General features: G+C 36.7%; 1 pseudogene across 1 annotated transcript in view; it reads left to right on the top strand.

Moving 5' to 3' along the window:
- Positions 1 to 15,320, top strand: part of LOC311603413 (non-selective voltage-gated ion channel VDAC1-like) — a 15,410-nt pseudogene extending 90 nt beyond the window's left edge. The window contains exons 2-5 of the transcript in view: positions 7,487 to 7,635; positions 11,700 to 12,242; positions 12,393 to 12,467; positions 15,171 to 15,320. The product of the transcript in view is annotated as a non-selective voltage-gated ion channel VDAC1-like (transcript). The remainder of the gene's footprint in view (positions 1 to 7,486; positions 7,636 to 11,699; positions 12,243 to 12,392; positions 12,468 to 15,170) is intronic.
- The last annotated feature ends 5,046 nt before the right edge of the window (positions 15,321 to 20,366 follow it).

Here is a 20,366-nt window from a genome sequence, read left to right as displayed (position 1 = left end):
TCATAAGATAACATAAGAGCAGGCAGAAGCAATATAAAGTATTGTGGGAAAAGCAAAGTCTGGGATCTGAGGTGATTGTACTTTACATCTGTATTCCTAGCTGATGGACTTTTTGTCTTCTTTAGCCACATCTGTTCCTTTTGCTCTGCCCAGGTGTGTTGACCTCTTTGGTCAAACAGGAACAAGTTTCTTAGGCAAGGTTACATAGCAATCTTGGGGCACAGAGACAGCAAGCAGTAATTAGCATAAAAGTACATCAGACTAAGCTCCAACAATTCCCCTTTTCTGTCTAAATAAATAGACCATTTTAAATAATATATAGTAAGGACATTTATAAATCCTTTCCAGTATTTCTGCTTCTTTTTTTTCCCCCTACGGCTTTGAGATGTATCATTAAATTGCCTTATGAGATGTTTCTAATCTCTTTATGAAGGCACTTAGTAATATGACTTAGCACTGCTTTCAAAGTGTTCGATAAATTTAGGTATGTTATACTTTAATTTTCATTGAATTTTAGGAAGTCCCTAATTTCTTTATTTCTTCCCTGAAAAACTATTGTCATGTAGACAGTTGTTCAGTTTCCACGTGTGTGCAGACTTCTTGTTGTTTCTGTTGTTTTCGAGGTTCAGCTTTAGTCCAAGGTGATCCAACAAAGAAAGATAAATATGTGCCAATTTCTTTTATGAACATTGATGCAAAAAATATTCAATAAAATATTCCCAAACTGAATCCAAGAACATATCGAAAATATCATTCACCATGACCAAGTAGGTTTCATCCCAGGAATGCAGGGATGGTTCAATATGTAAAAATCTGTTAATGTAACACAACATATAAACAGACTGAAAAAAAGCATATTATCATCTCCATATGATGAAAAAGCATTTGGCAAAACACAAACACCAATTTCATGTTTAATTTCTCAAAGAGATCAATGACACAAGGCACATACCTAAACATAATAAAGGCTATATATAGCATGCTGGTAGCCAACACAAATTAAATGGAGAGAAGCTCAAAGAAACTCTACTAAAATCAGGGACTAGACAAGGCTTTGTACTCTTTATATATCTCTACAATGTAGTACTTGAAGGTCTAGCTAGAGCAATAAGACAACAAAAGGAGATTAATGGGATCTACATCAAAAAATTAGAAATCAAAGTATATGTATTTGCAGATGATATTATAGTGATAAAGTGATCCCAAATTTTCATCAAGGATATGTAAAGCTGATAAACAATTACAACAAAGTGGCTGGATACAAGGCGAATTTAAAAAATCAATAGTCTTCCTGTATACAAATGACAAGCAAGCTGAAAAAGAAGTTAGTAAAATTACATCCTGCATAACAGCCACAAATAATATAAAGTATAAATCTAACCAAACAAGTGAAAGGCTTGTATGAAATCATTTTAAGTCTGAAGAAAGAAATTGAAGAAGATATCTGAATATGGACAGATGTCCCATGTGTGTGGATCAGAAGGATCAACCTAGTAAAAATGACCAACTTACCAAAAACAATCACCGATTCAATGCAATCCCTATCAAAATGCCTACAAAATTCTTGACAGACCTTGAAAGATCAATTCTCAACTTCATATGGAAAAACAGAAAACCCAGAATTTCTAAAATGATCCTGTACAATAAAATATCTAGAGGAATCCCCATCTGGGACCTCAAGCTATATTATAGAGCAACAGTAATAAAAACAATATAGTACTGGCATAGAAATAGGCTGGTTGATCAATGGAATGAAATGGAAGATCCAGAAATAAACTCACATAGCTATAGACACTTGAACTTTGAAAAAGAAGCCAAAGCCATGCAATGGAAAAAGGACATCATCTTCAACAAATGGTGCTGGTCTAATTAGATATCTACTTGTAGAAGAATGAAAATAGACTCATATATCACCCTGTGCAAAGCTAAAGTCCAAGTGGATTAAAGACATAAATGTAAAACGAGACACAATAAATCAGTTAGAAGAAAAACTGGGGAAGAGTCTTGAACTCAAGGCACAGGAGAAAAGTTCCTGAACATAATACCTACAGCTCAGTCTGTAAGATGAACAACAGAGGAACAATTAATGGCCAATTACCACCTAAGAAATGCTCAACATCCTTAGTTATCAAGGAAAGCCAAATCAAAATGATGCTGAGATTCCATCGTATACCTACAAGAATGGCTAAGATTGAAAACTCAAGTGACATCACATGCTGGCAAGGAGGTGGTGAAAGGGGAATACTGCTCCGTTACTGGTGGGAGTACAAACTTCTATAACTACATTGGAAATCAATCTGGTGCTTCCTCAGAATACTGGGAAAAGTGCTACCTCAAGACCGAGCTATACCACACCTGGGCATACACCTAAAAAATGATCAAATTACAACAACAAATTACAACATTTGCTCAACTATGTTTATAGAAGCTTTATTTTTAATAGCCAGAATCTGAAAACAACCTGAATGTCCCTCAACTAGAGAATAGATAAAGAAACGGTGGTACATTTACACAATGGAATACTATTCACTATCAAAACCAAGGAAATCTTAAAATTTGCAGGCAAATGGATGGAACTAAAAATGATCATCCTGAATGAGGTTACCCAGATCCAAAATGACAGGAATGGTATATACTCAATTATAAGTGGATATTAGAACAACATTGATGTCCCCTGAGAGTCTCCACCCACTGGGGAATTGGAACAGATGCTGGGACTCTGCTAGACTCTGGCCAGAGCTCTGAGAGTGGTATGGAAGAGTTGGGGGTGAAAGGTCCCAGGGGATTCAAGAGTCCCACAAGGAGGCCATCAAGGCTGGGCAATCAGGACCCAGGGTGTTCTGTACAAACTGTGCACCAACCAAAGAAAATGAATGCAGAGAGCCTAGACCCCCTGATCGGCTCATTCCCCATGGTTGTGTAGGGAGCAGGGACTGCCTCAAACATGAGCTCTGTTGCCCCAATTTGATCACTTCCCCTTGATGTGGAGGGCCAACAGGCACATGGAGGAAGGAGAAGTAGGCTATCTGGATGAGACCTGATAGCCGGCCATCATACAATGGAAGAGGAGATCCCCTTCTGTCAGAGGTCTAGGGGAGAGAAATAGGGCAGAAGAAGAAGGGAGGTAGGAAGGTGCAAGTGGGGGGATAACAATCTGGATGTAATCTGAATAATGCATAATAAATTAAAATGAAAAAAAGATTACTCAAAAAAGGAAAAAGAAAGAAAGAGAGAAAAGACCAGAACAGAAGAGGTAGAAGAGGGATACAAGAATCTGTGCAGCCTTAGTGCTGTATGTAACCCAGGAATGGAGTGCTTGCCTAGAGTAAGTGAAACCTCATAGATGTTTTCCTTAGTGCTGCCAAAAACATAAGTGTGCAGGGTCAACATCAAAAGAAACCTTGAAAACTGCACACGTGATTGTGTCATTTAGAGTTGCAGACTGAACATGCTTAAAATTTTTATTAATTTATATTTATCATGCACATATTTATAAAAAGGTTTACCATATGAAAGTTATAAAATAGAAAGATAAATTTTATTTATTTACCCAAGGCCAGTTTGAAGAGCAGCAGACCTAGTTTATATGTCACAAGTGAAATAAACTTGAAACTCATTTTCATCCTAATGTAACTTGTTCTGAGCTACTGTTCAGACTCAAATAACACACTTAAAAACACATCTTCATATGCTCCAACATTATAGAGAGCTTTGGGTGACTATTCAGGTAGCAAACTGTCTCTGTCATCTTCTCATTTAGAAAGCTACTAACCTGCACTCCTGGCATACTCAGGTAATCAAGTTTCTTCCTTCTCAAGTCTCTGATGGAGTTGAAGACCAGGTAGCTTAGTTTTACAATGAAACAACTGTTTAGGGGTTAAGATGTTTTGAGGTCTAGATAGATGTTTCAAGTTGATAATAACAAGATGTGATGGAGATTGATTTACATTCAGAATTTTAGACACACCAAGATAGGAAAAATGTTTTCTTCAAGGGTGTCAAATACAAATAGCCAAAACACTAAGAATGTGACATTTGTATAATTCCTGATTGTGTCATGTTTCTTCTTGCTATAGGTAGTTTATTGAATACATGTGTAGTAATATAAATGTATATGTAAAAATAAAAATTTTTAATACAAAAAGAAAATAGCCATTCAAAAGCTAATGCCTGACCATACTGTCACTCCTTAGGGAATCAAGATTATACATAAGAAATTTTCCTTTTTGATTCCTGAGTGTGTAAATAAGTTGGTCTTATTCTTGTGCAAAAATAAATTTAAAAAATACAGCTTCATGATCTTTCAATGGTAAAATGATGCATTTTTATATAATCTTTATAATTGATCCCTAGGATATGCCCCAGAATAAATATCATGGTGTGAATACCTTTTTAATTTCTGTCCCTTTTATCTGGTATTGGTAAATACAAAAAACATTTCCATATGTATATATTTGTCCACATATGTGAGCTGCATTTAGGAAACATTTCTGGAAGTGAATTTCCTAACTAAGTGTATATTTATGTATTAAAACTCAGGTAGACACCAACTAACTCCTCCAAATGTCTCTATTACAATTCTAACTACCATAATACAGTTTGCAGCAGGGAAACTCCATCCCTAAAACTGTAAAACTAAACATAATTTTCAAAATATCTCTCAAATGTATTGCCTAAGAATAAAAAAATAGAGTACTGTAATTATTTAACCTCTTTACAAAACCCAGGAGAAAGAAAACTAATTGAGGTGATTACATGCACTTTATAGCTGGTTGTGTTTCTTGAATCATCTCACTTACATCAGATACAGTTACGATATATATGTACTTATGTATATCTACATGCACACATATATGTATATTCTTATTGTGTCTCATTTGAAAAAGAATGGCCCTCATAGGCTCATATATTTGAGTGCTTAGTTATCAGGGAGTTGCATTATTTGAGGATTACTAGATGTGTCATTGGAGGAAGTGTGTCACTGGAAGAAGGTTTTGAGGTTTCAAAAGCCTGTACCACCATGCCTATTCATTCTGTCCCTAACTCCCTTGCCTCTCTTCCCTCCCTTTTCTAACTTCTGTATCCAGCATCACATCATGCCTACCTGCAGCCATGCACCCTGCATGATGAAAATGGACCAAGCTTTTGCAATGCTACCTAAGCCTCAGTTAAAAGCATCATTTATAAGAGTTGCTGAGGTCATGGTGTCTTTTCACAGCAATAGAACAGTGATATGGACACTTTTTTAAGAAATGATGTGATTTGGAGTATTCACTCATAGCCCATTCTAGAAAAGGAATGCGATGTAATGCCAATATTTGTTATTCATTGGTCCTAAAATAATTGATTTATTTTTTAATCCTGGAACTTAATCTTCCTTACTTGTAAAATAAGATAATATCTAATGATGAAGCTGTCAGGGGAGGGGGAGAAGATAGGACAGACCTTTGTAAACTTCTTGATGCTAGAAAAAGATCCATTTAGATAATATCAATCTATTCTCTCAGGATTTGCTTCTATGGTTTTTTCTTTTTAGTTTATTCAAAATGAATTTACGTCTTCATTTTCACTGCTAGATAATGAGCTGTACTTAATTTATTATTTCTATCTTGGGAAGAACCTATGAATGCCTTTGAGTCTTCATTAGTTTCTCCAAAAGGATCCTCTTACTTGTTTCTGGGGAGTCTACTTTGTGAGTCAATGTTTGTTCTGTTCATTAGAAGTACAGCCAATCACCCCAAATCTGAGGTGATATGTAACTTCTTGCTAGGGGTAGAATTAAGCACTTTCATGCTCTGATTCCACATGCTATTGTTTTCCTGTTCCTTTCTTTGTAATCTGAAGTGGAGGAGTTAGGATATGAATGCATAAATGTCTAGAAAGTTTATGAAAAATACTCTTGTAGTATGTATGACTTGGGGATACATGGTGGACATTTCTCTAGGTCTTGCAACTGTGGCAACACTATGATTACATGGAGTTTCCTGGAAAATATAAATCCTTCTTAATAAAGCAGGCAATAAACTGCAATGTGTGCTTGCCTTTTTCAAATCTTTGCAAGATTAGTGTTGTCTTAGGTTACCTACTTTGTTGAGTTGTTCTCCCAGGGAATTAGGGACCATCATCAATATACTAAGCCTATCCCTAGCAATGCCTTTTTATTAGACACACAAACTGACTCACAGTCCAACTGTTTGTGGCTATTTCACTCGAAGCATTTGTCAGGCCTGTTGTCTCCTATAATTTATCCTGTGTTATAATTTTCCCAGTCTTAGTTTTGCAGAAATAGCTGAGTTGTTTCTAACTCTCCTAAACACAGATATACACTTCCATATTCTTTATGAGAAATCATACAGCCTCTATGGCCCCATCTTAAAATAAATATCACAATAAGTGTTTATTACTTTGAAGAATTAGTTGTGGGGTTTGTGTCATTTAGTACCTACTACTAAGTCCTAACTCTTCCACAATGGCAAGTTGGACAAAGGGAGACAAACAAGAGAGTCTAAAGTACATAGTGTACATGTCTAAAGTATGAAATAAAATGTACTAGCTGAAAATTTTATTTTAACTAAATAAAAAAAAAAAAACAAGGTACAGTCCATAGGACTAGAGTATAAATTAAGGGAATGGGATGGGGACAGTTGACAGAGATCTCTCTAGAAAAGGGAAATAAAATAGACAGTTTTATATGGGTGGAGGAGGCTGGAATGGGATGATAAAGTGGGTACCGGAAGGGAAGATACAGCTAAGGTAGAAAATATGGGGAAACATCTAAAATTAAGGCCCATGGATGGATAGAATAGAAACATAATATAGTACAGGCATCCTAATACATATATATGAAGGCAATCTAAATGAAATGACCAAATAATGGGTGTGAAAGAGCTACAGCTAGACATCTCTTGTCACCAAACAAAGCTTTCCTTACTTAGTATATATTGCATCTAACTGAGGTGTCGACCTAAAGGGCCCCATGGTAAACCCCAAAGAACCCAAGCTGTTACCATGACTACAGATTGGTCTTTACACACTGACAGCAAGGTCCTATTGCAGAAGACAATACCTACATGACTCTTTGAAAATGGAGAGGTCAATCTGGTGAATACAAAGAGACTTCACCTCTATGTTCTAGCACCTTAGGTACAGGAAGGTAACTGTAAGCTACCCAAGGGGAAATGTAAACACCAGCTCATTTACAAAGATTTCAATCTACAATACTGTCCTGACTGCAAGTTATACCAGTGCAATGGTGACATGACTCTTGTTGGAATACCTAACACCTATCTTGTTTGACTTGTGGCCTACTCCACAAGATGGAATCCATACACAACACTGCTTAGGTGACTAAGAACCAGAGACTTGATAGCTCAGATATCCAGATAAAATCAAATATTATTGTTCAACTAAAATAATGTAGCAATAAAATTACTACTAGTGGCATCCAGTGATACTCATAGAACAGTGCCTTCTTCTTCTGCCTCAGCAACAGATGGGAACAAATTCAGAATCCAACAGCCAGACGATGTGCAGAAATTCAAAGACATGGAACATTTCACCATAAAAGGGATGCCTTCCATCAAATCTCTCCCCTCCGGGCTCAGGGAATTCTGTGAAAGAGGAGACAGAAAGAGTGTAAGAGCCAGAGGGGATCAAGGACACCAAGAAAACAAGGCCCTCTAAATCAATAAGATCAATGCACAGTGGGACTATCAAATATATGTAACTTCAAAATTATCCTATCTCCAGGGTTGTATCTACAACCTCTTTTTCCTTCAGAAACAACTATTCAGATGTATCACATTGAAAAAATCCTGAGCTACAAAGTGGTTCAGTGGGTAAGATTACTTACTGTGAATGTATGAATGTTGGAGTTTTGATCTATATCATCCAGGGAAAATTATAAGTAGTAATGTACACCTAGAATTGAAGACAATGCTATTCAAAAATAAAATGCATTTTAAATCTGCAACAATATGTGAGTATGAAGCAACAGTAAAACCATAAAAGTAGAATAAGGAATCATTCTCAAGAAACTGAAGATAGGTTTATAAGGTTGGATTATATGAGACTTAAGACTTCTTCAAATGTCATACACAGTTATGCATGGCAAATATACACACTGTACACAGACACACACAGACATAAACAATGCTATGTACAACATTCAGATTTTACACCTGTCACTTACAGGTTTTCTATCTGGCCTTTGACAATATTAAAGTCCCTTCAAAATCCTTATCTTTATTGGTAATGTCAAAGAAACCATACTCACTACTCTTGTTGCACATTTTACTTTATCGTAATCAACTGTTTTATATTCATTTTATAAGTGAATATTTTGGCTAAGTATCAGATTTGAATATAAGGACTTCTATGTAACTTTGAGCTGCTGATGGCAGTGACTATTTAAATTTTACAATTTTATTAACATTGAAACAATCTGTATTAATCCAACCAAGGCAATCATTATCTTCATCTTTATGATGAAGACTCTTCCGGGCTTCTATGTAGTTATTATGGTTAGTCATTGAATCAAATTTTATAATTATTTTCCTACAAATAATCACCATAATCCTTAGCTGAAGCTATTTTTTAGATTGAATTAGACAACAAGGTCAAAATTACCTAACAGTGCCTGTCACATACTAAGTTTTAAAGTATTCCAATTGAATATGATTTGAATTTTAGATGTGATTAGGTTCAAATATTTAATTTTCAGACAGAGGTTCTTGTTTCATGGTGATGGATATGATTTTAGAATCCTAGGGACTTGTGGTTCATGGAGAAAACAAAAGAGGATTACATGTCCAGCTTTTGACCACGGTGGTCTGATAGAATAGAAGGTATTATCTCAATCTTCTGGTATCTTTTGAGGCTCACTTTGTGACCTACTATAGGGTGTTTTTGGAGAATGGCTCATGAGGTTCTGAGAAGAATGTATAATTTTTTGCGTTTGGGTGCAAAGTTCTGTGAATATTTGTTAGGCACATTTGAATCATGACATCTGTTAGTGTCATCTCTCTGTTTAGCCTTTGTTTCCTTGACCTGTCCTTTGTTGAAAGAGGATATTGGAAATCTCCCACTATTGATGTATGGGTATTTATGTGTGGTTTAAGATTTATTAAAGTGGGTGTCTTTGTATTTGGAGCACATATGTTCAAAACTGTGATATCATATTGGTTGATTTTAGTTTGATGAGGATAACGTGTCATTCCTCCTCTCTTTTGATTAATTCTGATCAATTGTCTATTTTATTAGGTATTAGAATGGCTACTTAAGCTAGTTTCCTGTGTTTGCTTGGAAGACCTTCTTCCAGCTCTTTACTCTCCAATAATGTTTTTCTTTGTGGCTGAGGTATGTTTCTTGCATGTAGCAGAAGGTTGGGTCCTATTTATACATTCATTTGTTAGTCCTTGTCTTTTTATTGGACAAAAAGCCTCCACATAGATGGAAACCGATCATCTCTCTACTCAATGATGACTGTGTCAGGGACGAAATAAAAACAGAAATTAGGGACTTCCTAAAAGTCAATGAAAATGAAGGTACAACATATCCAAACTTATGGAACACAATGAAAGGAGTGTTAAGAGGAAAGTTCATATCATGAAGTGCCTTCATAAAGAGATTAGAAACATGTCATACAAACAACTTAAGGACATACCTGGGGTGGGAGGAAGCAGATACACCCAAAAAGGAGTAGACAGGTGGAAATAATGAATTTCAGGGTTGAAATCAATAAATTAGAAACAAATAGAACAATTCAAAGAATTAACAAAACCAAGAGCTGGTTCTTGGAGAAAATCAACAAGACCCTTAGTCAAGCTAACTAAAAGAAAAATCAACAAGATCAGAAAAGAAAATGGAGATATAACAACAGACACTGAAGAATTCCAAAGAATCATTAGATCCTACCTCAAAAGCCTATATGCCACAAAATTTGAAAATCTAATAAAGTTTTATGAATAGATACCAACTACCAAAATTGCACCCAGATCAGTTAAACAAATTAAACAGTCCCATTTCTCCTGTGGAAATAGAAGTAGTCATCAAAAGTCACCCAACCGACAAAGGACCAGGACCAGATAATTTCAGCACATAATTCTACCAGACCTTCAAGGAAGAGCTAATACAAATATTCTTCAAACTACTCCACAAAATAGAAATGGAAAGAGCATTACCACATGATCATCTCCTTAGATGCCTAAAAAGCATTTGACAAAATTCAACACCAATTCATGTTCAAAGTCTTGGAGAGATCAGGGATAAAAGGCAGATACTTAAACCTAATAAAGGCAATATACCCCAACCTGATAGTCATCATCATTTTAAATGGAGAGAAACTCAGAGCAATTCTACTAAAATCAAGGATTAGACAAAGCTGCCAACTCTACCCATATCTCTTTAATATAGTACTTGAAGTTCTAGCCAGAGCAATAAGACAGCAAAAGGAGATCAAGGGGATCTACATCTGAAAGGAAGAAGTGAAAGTATCTCTATTCACCAATGATATGATAGTATACATAGGTGACTCCCAAAATTCTACCAGAGAACTCCTATAGCTGATAAACACCTTCAACAAAATGCCTCGATATAAGATTAATTTTTTTAAAAATCAGCAGCCCTCTTGTATATATGACAAAGATGCTGAGAAATAATTTAGGGAAACTACACCCTTCACAATAACAAAAAAAAATGTATAAGTATCTTGGTGTAACTCTAACCAAGCAGGTGAAAGAGCTGTATGAAAATATCTTGAGGTATCTGAAGAAAGAAATTGAAGAAGATATCAGATCATGAAAAATTCTCCCATGCCCATGAATCAGAAGAATCAACATAGTAAAAATAATAGCCATCTTACCAAAAGGAATCTACAGATTCAATGCAATCCTTATCAAAATACCCATACAGTTCTTTGGAAACCTTGAGAGATCAATTCTCTACTTTATACGCAAAAACTAAAAAGAGGATTAATGGAATGGAGACAGATTCAGGACAGCCACACATGTCACATGTAAGATATGACCTCAGAGCGCTACAAACACTGTAAGCTCCACAGACATGATTGATAAAAGATAATTTTTATAAAGTGTGATATGACCTGGTGCCGCCAATCTGATCACTTCCATTGGTGGGGATGCCCAATGAGTACAGAGAGGAAGGGAGAGCAGGCTATCGAGATGATACCTGATAGGCAGTGGCCATAGGGTGGAGGAGGATGTCCCCTTCTGTCAGAGGTCTAGGGGAGGGGAATAAGGGAAAAGACAGAGGGAGTGGGGGAATGGGAAGATACAAGCTAGGAGATAGCAATTGGGATGTAATCTGAATACATTATAATAAATAATGTCATTATGTTCCTAAGCGCTTGGGAAAGAGTTGCAAGACAGAGCAATTTCTTCTGTTAAAAAACGTACTTTTGATGTTTTGAAAAATGTTTTGATTATATTCACCAACTCCCTCACTCCACCCATCCAAATAAGGACCTCTTCTTTTGAAAACTCATCAAGTATACATGTGTGCCCTTCCACTGGCACACAGTGGAATTATTAGGGACCTTACAAGAGACTATCCTTAGAGAATACCACCTTTTCTCTCTTAGAGGCTATCAATTGCTCAATATATATGCTTTGGTGTGTGCATAAAACACTGTTCTGGCTAGCAACAACATCCGCCTTAGCTGCCTGCTGCTTCTCCCACAGCTACCACCTCCCATGTATGCTGGCAAGTCTGCCAGGGGTATTTTCAACAAGAGCTAGGGTTTTGGCTTAATAAAACTTGATTGGAAAACGAAGTCCGTCAATGGACTGCAATTTATGACCTCAGGCTCTGCCACACACAGACCATCAAAGTGAATGGCAGCCTGGAAACCAAGTACGGGTGGAATAGGTACAGGCTGACGTCTACAGAGAAGTGGAACACGGGCAATGCCCTGGGCACAGAGATACCGAAGACCAGCTCACAGGTGGACTGAAGCCTACCTTTGACTCATCTTTTTCGCCTAATTGGGGGAAAATACTAAAATCAAGACAGAGTACAAGAAGAAGCATAACAACCTAGACAGTAAGGTGGACTTTGACATCGCTGGGCCCTTGATTTGGGCTGCTCTGGTGCTTGGCTATGAGAGCTGGATGGATGGATGGATGGATGGCTGCCAAATGAATTTCTAGAATTCCAAATCCCTAGTGACCCACAGCAACTTCACAGTTGGCTACAAGACAGACGAATTCCTGCTTCCTACTAACGTGAACGATGGGATAGTGTTTGGTGGCTCCATTTATTAGAAGGTGAACAAGAATTTGGAGGCTCTGTCAATTATTCCCAGATAGCAGGAAAAAGTAACACTTGCTTTGGGATAGCAGCCAAATATCAAGTAGACCCTGATGCCTTTTTCAGCCAGAGTGCTCATTTCTAGCCTGATTGGCTTAGAGTACACTCAGACCCTGAAGCCAAGTATCAAACTGATCTTTTCTTTTCTCTTCTTTTCTTTTCTTTTCTTTCTTTCTTTCTTTCTTTCTTTCTTTCTTTCTTTCTTCCTTCCTCCTTCTTTTTCCTTCCCCCTTCCCCATTATTATTATTATTATTATTATTATTATTATTATTATTATTATTATTATTATTATTATTATTATTTGCCATTGCACCAGAGTACGAAATAGCTTCCGGTATTTCCAGCTCTGAATTGGGCAGGTGATGCAGTCACACCCTGACAACAATAAGGATCTAAACTGACTTCTGGTACATTATAGCGTCTTCAATTTTGTGTGGAATTAGCTCCTCTCCTTAAAATGTTGTAATTAACATCACCTAAAATAAAACTTAAATAAAAATGTGAAACCTCAAAACACAAACAAAACAAAAAGCAATAGCAGTGTTTCTGTGGAGTTATTCAGTATCTTTGGGAGACAGTGAAGATTTACATTCTGGTTTCAGTATTTTAAGAGAGCTTCAAGCATTATGCGATGGAAAGATCAAAGGGTGGCATTAGAAGCAGGGTATCTTAAAATAGAGGTAATCCTTCTGAAAGAAGAAATACCTGCCTGGTTTCAGGAAACACAGTGAGCTATGAGAGACATAAACCTTGTCAAACTGGTGATGACTGGAGAGAATGACTGGATTTCATGTCAGTATTTGTCCAAAACATTCACCAATTTCTGTAAGCTGAACTCTGGCAACATCCGGTGACATCAGAGCCAATAAATCCTTTGTAGTGAACAATGGAAACAACTAGTGCACAGCAAACTGAAGTTTCAATAGGCATATGTGTTCATGTATTTCTGCATGTGAATATGTGTCTAAATATTTAAGAAATACTTCTACTGGTTATGTCCTTCTAAATTCATGCCAGAGAGTGGAAAATTGTATTTTGGTAGAATATAAATACATAGATATTTTCTTGCATTTAAGACAAGGTTTCATATTGCAATTCAATTAAATAATTCTAAGCACATGATGCATGAAACTTTCAAATGTCAAATTGGCATTGTCATTAAATTCAAAGCATTTTCTAGCTTACATTTTGAATTTTCATTTAATTACTTCAGAAGCATATTTCTTTATTTCCATGAAGTTAGGCACTATCTCTTTATTAATTATTTATTTCTATGTTACTTTTACTGAAATCAGGAAACATACTTTGCATGATACCAATATATAATTAGGGCAAAGCTTTTCTAGACTAGAACATGGTTAATTTTGTTATACAGGAAAAAAAAAGCTTGTAATAACTTACCATTTTAGGTATCACATTATAAATGAGGCAGTTAAAATGAATAACTTGACTTTATTTATTCATTTCATTCATTTAATTTTATTTTATTTAATCATCTGAATGTATTAAATATTATTAAATGTTTGCCTTCTTTTTTAATGATAAAGAGTACTTAAACATCCTTACATGAGAAATTGCAATAAATACACATAATTTGAAACTGGCCAATCAGTAATTAGAACTTTTACCTCATATATATTTGTATTCTTTGCAGTGGGAATATACAAATCTTCTTACTGTTTGGAAGTATGTATTATATCATTAAGTGCCATCACTCTAAACTGCAACAAGACACTAAAAGTTAGGTCTCCTGGTTAAAGTGAGTTTCTGATCCACACTGAACATCCTATATCCTTCCTCATCTCTGCTAACCGCTATGTTATTGCTTTTTATATTGTAATAAATATATTAATGTGCTTTACTTATGATATATTCTGTCTCTAAACATTGCCTCAAATGAGAGAATTTCCTTTAAAAAGATTTCTTAGTAGTCTATTAAGTATGAATAGCACATTTCAAAAATCTACTTAATATTTGCTTCACAATTATACTGACTCAATTTATTAATGATTATAAACAATGCTAATATGAACATGAAAGGCTGACAACACTTTAATTTCAATTTCCTTTGTTAAATTTCCATGATAGGATTTCTGAAACATAGAGCTAAGTTAGTTTTAATGATTTCAGTTTCCATTGTACTCAATTTCACACACAAAATAGTTGTTTAATGTGATCAGCATGCCGTCTTTCTATAAATGCGCATATGTACAGTCACAAAATCTGTCTCTCTTACACACACACAAGCACTAAGACATGTAATAGTCACACACATACATGTACAATTACATATAATCATACAATCTCACATACACAATCATACTGATACACAATGAATCACATACAGAGATTTAAACACAAAGCAGAGAGAGTAAGAAAGAGCAGAGGTCTAGTAATGGGAAATATTATTATTAGGAGTTGTTATAGTTTTATAATAAGGTGGGAAACTTTCCTGTAAATAAACTAAGGTGAGGAAGATCTGTGGAGAGAAATGTGGATGCCCAGTAAAATTGCACATAATAATTACATATGTCATTTGAATTACACAAGCCAACCATACTGAAGTTTTTGTAGTTGAACATTGTACACTCAGTTACAGCTCAGTGATGCTTCTATGTGTTTCTTCACTAGCTGTTTTGCAACGTGCCTGAGCATATGCATTATTGTAAAACCAAATTAAATGCTTTGCTCTCGAATCCTGTAGTGTGTTATTTAGAAGCAAAATAGGCTGTCAGTCATGTCAATGCATTGAAAATGGAGACATAAAGAAGTAATTAACACATCGAGTGACAATCACATGCATACATATATTAACTAGTCTGCGTGTCTTATTTGTGTGAAGCAACATAAATTAAAAGCAAGAAACAAACTACATTTTCAAGATGAAGTGGTGATTGTCTGTAATCTTCGCACATTAGATGAGGAGGTCTTACGATCAGACGTTCAAGGTCACCCTCAGCTACAAAGAGAGTTCAAGTCCACAATAAGCTAAAGGAGACCTTGTCTCAAAAACTGAATCAAACAAAAGGCATAAATAATAAGTTACAATTTAAAACACCCAACAAAATTATGAGATTTTTCATTGAAATTTCTATATGTATTTTTAATGCCAAAAGGTTCAGATGACACTCTGAGGAAAAGGTAAGAACCCAAAGAGTTTCTTGAGATTTTTAAGCCTATAATTTTTTTTCCTCTGATCATTTCTTATTCATCAAAGATTTGACTACTTATATGAAAGCTTCAATAAATCATGTGAACTAATTTTACTACAGATTTTATGTGCTCAGGACTTTTAAATAATACCAATTATAAAATGTTTTAGTATTCACAGCCAAGTCTTGAGAAATTGTGCCATTATTTCCATCTTTTATAAATTTTAATTTATTATAATTTATTCAGATTATATCCAAAATGTTATCCCCTTGCTTATAGCTTCCCATTCCTACCCTCCCTCCCTCTTTGATCCTATTCCCCTCCCTTAGGCCTCTGTCAGAAGGGGACTTTCTCCCTGACCATATGACCACAGCCTATAAGGTCTCATCTGGATAGCCTGCTTTCCCTTCCGCTGTGTCCCTGCCAGGCTTCCCCATGGGGAAGTGATCAAATCAGGGGCACCTAGTTCTTTTCAGAGGCAGTCCCCACTATCCCCACAACCTTGTAGAATGAGCTGTCCATTGTCTAGACCTGCACAGAGGCTATAGGTTCTCTGCTTGCATTGTCCTTGCCAGGTGTGACAGTTTGTGCAGGACCCTGTGTGTCAAGATGCACTGGCCTTGATGGTCTCCTTGTGGGACTCTTGAACCCCCTGGGTCCTTCTGTCCTGCTCCCATTCTTCCGTACCACTGTCATAGCTCCACCCAGAGTCAAGAAGTGAGTCCCAGCATCTGTCCTGTCCCCTGCCGGGTGGAGTATCTCAGAGGATATCTATGTTGGGCTAACACCCACTATATTATAAGTGAGTATATACCACTTTTCTGAGAAAGCACAAGATTGATTTCTAAAGTGGTTCTACAAGTTTGCCCACCCACCAGCAGTAGAGGAGTGTTCCCCTTTCTCCACATCCTCACCAGCATGTGCTGTCACTTGAGTTTTTTATCTTAACCATTATGACAGGTTTAAGATAGAATGTCAAGGTCATTTTGATTTGCATTTCCCTAAAACTAAAGACATTGAACATTTTTAAGTGTTTCTCACCCATTCAATATTCCTCTGTTGAGAATACTCTGTTTAGCTCTGTACCTCATTTTTTTCCTCCTTTATTAATTTATTCTTGTTACATCTCAATGGTTATCCCATCCCTTGTATCCTTCCATTCTTCCCTCCCTCCCAATTTCCCCTTATTCTCCTCCCCTATGACTGTTCCTGAGGGGGATTACCTCCCCCTCTATATGATCATAGGGTATCAAGTCTCTTCTTGGTAACTTGCTGTCCTTCCTCTGATTGCCACCAGGTCTCCCCGTCCAGGGGACATGGTCAAAGGTGAGGCACCAGAGTATGTGAGAAAGTAATATCCCACTCTCCACTCTACTGTGGGGAGTGTTCTGTCCATTGGCTAGATCTGGGTAGGGGCTTAAGGTTTACCGCCTGTATTGTCCTTGGCTGGTGCCTTAGTTTGAGCGGGACCTGTGGGCCCAAATCTGCCTATCATAATGTTCTACTTGTAGGCTTCTAGGACCCTCTGGGTCCTTCTACTTTGCCTTTCTCCCATGATTCTCTCATCTAGAGTCCCCCTAGAATGTCCTCCCCTCTGTCTCAGTTTCCTGGTAAGTGAAGGCTTTCGTGGGACATGCCCCTTGGGCTAATATGCAGATATAAGTGAGTATATACCATTTGAGTCTTTCTGCTTCTGGGTTAACTCACTCATTATGATCATTTCTAGCTCAATCCATTTATCCACAAATTTCGGGAATTCCTTGTTTTTAATAGCTGAATAGTATTCCATAGTGTATATGTACCACAGTTTCTTTATCCATTCTTCTACTGAGGGACATGTAATTTATCCAGATTACATCTCAGTTGCTATCCCCTTGCTTGTATCTTCCCATGCCGCCCTCCCTCTTTCATCTTATTCCCCTCCTAGGTCTGTGACAGAAGGGGACCTTCTTCTCCACTATAAGTTCACAGCCTATCATGTCTCTTCCTGGTAGCCTGCTTACTCTTCCTCTGAGTGTCACCAGGTCTCCCCACCAAGGGGAGTGGTTAAATAGTAGGCGTCAGAGTTCATGTCCAAGTCAGTCCCTACCTTCCACACAATTGTGGAGAATGTGCTGTCCATTGGCTAGATCTGGATAGGGGTTCCAAGTTTACTGCATGAATTGTCCTTGGTTGGTACAGTAGTTTGAGATGGTCCTCCTGGGTCCAGATCTGCAAGCCTTAATGGTCTTCTTGTAGGTTTCTAGGACCCTCTGGATTCTTCTATTTCCCCATTCTTCCTTACTTTTCTTACCTAGTGTTCCAATAGGAAGTCCCAGTATCTATGTCAATTTGCAGCTAAGTGAAAATTTTCAGGGGACATATCTGTTGGGCTAGTGTCCAATTATAAGTAAGTATATACCATGTGTATCTTTTTGGTTCTGGGTTAACTAACTCGGGATGATCACTTCTAGTTCCATCCATTTGCCTGCAAATTTCAGGATTTCCTTGTTTTTAATAGCTGAGTAGTATTCCATAATGTAAAGGTACCACCGTTTCTTTATCCATTCTTTGACTGAGGGATATTTAGGTTCTTTCCATGTTCTGGCTATTATGAATAAAGCTGCCATGAACGTAGAGGAGCATATATCATTGCTGTGTGGTGGAGCATCTTTTGGATTTACCCCACTTTTTAATTGGTTTGTCTGATAGGCAGGACTGAGCAGAGGGACCAGGCTGTGAGCTACAGAGCACCAGAACATTCTATTCATCTTGTAGGTAGTGATACCGAAGATCACAGAGATTTGGTGGTTTCTTGGAGGCCATTCATATAGTAAGAGTTAAGCAGCTTTACCTGAGGACTGCTACCAGGTAACAAGTTACTCTTGTGATACGAGCATCCCAGCTTATCATGCACATCTGGGAAGGAAAGTTCAATTTGTAAATAAGATAAAAACTTTAAAACTTACTGTGCTTGTACTCTGTTACATCTTTGTATTTAGTGACTAAAGCATACATGGTGTTTATTATATATAAATGAATTGTATGAATTTTGCAAATAGTAATGACAGTAAATTTTTGAAATATGCTTTTTAAAGAACAAAAAAAAAGCACTCAAGTTGAAACCCAGTTGTTAGTACATCATTTAATATTAGGACAAAGAAGCAACATTTACCCTAGCAGAGATGTTTTCATTGAGGGTATGTGCGTAAGGAAGTTATAAAATGCTTCACTTCGAGTGATGGATAATTGGCATTAGAATTTTACTCCGGTCATCTTTTACTAGTAGATGTCATCTCTAATAAAATCTGTTTCAGTTACCCATTTAATAAAAAGCATGCTATTTACTTTTTGTTTATTTTCAATTTCATATAATTGATATTTTATTACTTTAAAAGCCTGGTTAAAGGAATCCATCAATTATAAGCTGCAAATTTGGAATTGGAGTACACAGTCTGGCTTATAGATATCTGGCACTGGTTTTAATGCTTTGTTTCATTCTTGTTTATGATTTGATAATAAGTTAAAATACAAAGATAGTCCATAACAATCAAAACACTTTTGTCCCTGTATGGATATTTCACCCTAAATATTTGGCCCTGTTGTTGTGAACTGAAGACAGAGTTCTCTTACTATAAAACTGAACCTCTCCAACTCTTTCCGGTTTCCATCATGCTTTCTCTTCTACTCATGGACAAGACATAGTCTTATTTGGAGATGTTCATTGTACTTCAGAAGCATTTATTAGATGCAAATCACAAAGAGAGTCACATGTAAACATCATAAGTATGATCTTAATCAATAATTATTTTCAAGAGGAATGAAGTGGAAAATGCAGCTTTAGACAAAGCAAAACATTCTATGTACCCAGAAGCACGCCTTTCCTGTCACTGCCTCTCCATTCCTGAATTACCAACACTGTAACCTCTGTACTCTAGATTCATATTTTTTTAATTTAGGATAGCTTTGAGTAAAGATGAGTATCAAAAATCTGAGGATTGATTATTGTCTCTTACATTGTGTAGAATGTGTTTGTTGGAAGGTGTTGACATCACTAATCCATTCATGTTCTGTTCTTTGTTGTTGATGTACATCCATGATTCTCTGTCTGTCTGTCTGTCTGTCTGTCTGTCTGTCTCTCTCTCTCTCTCTCTCTCTCTCTCTCTCTCTCTCTCTCTCTCTCTCTTTCTGTCTCTTGGGTTTATCTTCCTAGCCTTGGCTGTCCTGTACTTACTTTGTAGACCAGGCTGGCCTGGAGCTCACAGCAATCCTCCTGCCTTTGTCTCCCTGAGTGTGGGATTAAAGGCATGAGCCACCGTGCCCACCTGCTGCTCTCCTTTCAATTTGTGCATGGGACAGCATGGAACAAAGTACTCTTTTACTGTGAAGTCAAGCATGCAGTTGTGTTAGTGTCATTGGGCAAACCAGGGAGCCTATACTCCTTATGTTCTGCTTCAGGAGAGACTGTCTAGCATTCCTGATCAGTTGCAAGGAATTAAACTCACAGAGAGAAATGTCTAGCTGTTCCTTCCTCTCAGCAACACTTGGTAGCATTGGTTTGCCTGATCAGCACTCATGAATTAGTGTGTAGTGACATCTAAGGAACTTAATTTGCATTTTCTTAAGTTAAAGTAGAGAGGGTTCTGTGGATCCAGGGCATGTTTTGCCAGTGTCCCTTCTTTTTATATTGAGTTTCACCTTTCTGAGACTTACTTAAATATTTGTTATATATGTGAATTATATGTATATGAGAATACACATGCCCATATGTTATATTTAGCAAGTATAAATCTCCAAACAAAATGTCATTTTCCAATTTCAAAACTCATCTTTAGAAATCAATGTTTCTTATTTTTAATGCACTCTAATCTTTTCTCACTATTTTTGTATCCTTAGTACTTTTCCA

Source organism: Acomys minous, assembly GCF_964271855.1.
Source record: "Acomys minous genome assembly, chromosome: 8".
In the NCBI taxonomy this organism is placed as follows: domain Eukaryota; kingdom Metazoa; phylum Chordata; class Mammalia; order Rodentia; family Muridae; genus Acomys; species Acomys minous.
This window is presented reverse-complemented; position numbering and strand designations above follow the sequence as displayed.